The following is a 1754-nucleotide window of genomic DNA, read 5'->3' as shown; positions in this document are numbered from 1 at the left end:
CGCGTGCACGTGTGTCGAGTAACAACACAACTCTGCTTGTAGAACTTGACCTTAAAAGTATATCTGATGGATTTAATAGGGTAGGGATATCCAAAACACTCTCTAGAGAGGATCTAGACATACTTGTAAAATCATGATCTAGAGAGAGAGAGAGAGAGAGAGAGAGACTAAAATTAGAGAGCGAGAGACTAAAACCCTAAATTTTGTTCAGAGAGACTTTGTGTTGTGACGTAGAGTCATACATTTTGTGTTGCGACCAACATTTCATGTAGAGACCGAAACTTAGAAACATGTTAAATTCTCTTAATGGAAACAAGATGCAGCTCTTTAGGGTTCAGTGTTCAATTCAATTTAAGAGTCCATGCTCCCTTACATAATCAATGTTCACTATCCCTCCTCCCACTCTCCTTCCCTCCTCCCTTCTCCTCCTTTTCCTATTGCCCCTTCTCCTCCTCCTCCTCCCATCTCACCCTTACTCTTATTCACGCCTCATCAAACCTTAACCCCTTGAATGCATGGAGACTAGCTCTCCACTCAATCCCACAACTCTTTTTGAACCATAAGTCTTCCTCAACCCTATAGCTCTCTCTCAACCTTAAACCCCTAGTGAGATTTCTCAACGCCATCCTCCTTTTAAAACCTATAAACCTTTACAAAACAATTGAACCCCTATGGAGGTGAGAACATCCACCAAACCTCATGAAAAACACTTATTCCCCACTTAAGCTCATACAAGGACCATTTTCCACACTTAAGCCTACACCTCTCACCGGAATACACACCCAAGGACCTATGCTACAATTGTGAACATCTATGCTAGAATGAGCAATAACACAGCTGTAGTGAAAAAAACTTGCAATTGGAAATGTGAGAAAAATTGACAACACAATTCCACATAGAGATGTCCCATTTGTCCTATGCCCCTGTCCCATAGGCCCGACATAATCATGTCCTATTTTTATCCTTCTCTCTTTTTTCCTAGATGATGACCCTACTGTCTCTATTTGCAGCCCTGTTCCATTCTTGTCTTGCTACCATTATTGAATCATTCCCTCCCTTCTGTGCTCTTGTTGCAAGAGTGTGAGGTCATCATGTAGGTATGTCTTGGTCCCCTTTAATGCCACTCTCATTCCCATGAACGTTGATATGTCTGCTACATTTCTGATTTTGATCACCACACCATTGGCCTTGCTAGTGCATCAGCCTTGCCTACTCTCCAGGCTACTTAAAAAGTCAGATTTAGGCCCATTTTCATAACCATTGCTTCAGAATCCCCCATCAAGGTATCCCATGCTACTAGCCCTCTGACCAGCACATTCAAGGCTTTGTTGTTCTTCCTCTTATCTTCTTCTAAAGCATCTGAAACGAACTCTTTTTTTGGGCACTGATTTGCCTTTTTTGACCACCTCTTTCCACTTTAGCATCTCTACTTTTCACTCAGTGATGTGCTGTGAAAATTCAGCATGTTTGTCCACCATTCACTTCATGATATCCTCATGTTTCCCTTGCATACTCTTCATGTCTGAGATTTCCTTTTTAAGCTGCTCATTTTTTAATTTTAACTCCTCCATTGCTTTGCATGCAGTCTTGGGTGATCCATTTAAGTTCTTGAAGTCCTTGAAGCTCTTCAAGGAGATGGCATTCTTGAACTACATCTCCGATGTTCTTCAATTCATCTTTCATGGACTGCATCTTCCCCTTTTCTGGGCTCCTGTTTTGCCTTTTCTTTCTCTCAATCTTTTGTTATATTCTTC

The sequence above is a fragment of the Dipteris shenzhenensis genome, chromosome 19 (genome assembly GCF_047967505.1).
Source record: "Dipteris shenzhenensis isolate YYH24624 ecotype China chromosome 19, Dip_SZ_1.0, whole genome shotgun sequence".
NCBI classification, from domain to species: domain Eukaryota; kingdom Viridiplantae; phylum Streptophyta; class Polypodiopsida; order Gleicheniales; family Dipteridaceae; genus Dipteris; species Dipteris shenzhenensis.
This window is presented reverse-complemented; position numbering follows the sequence as displayed.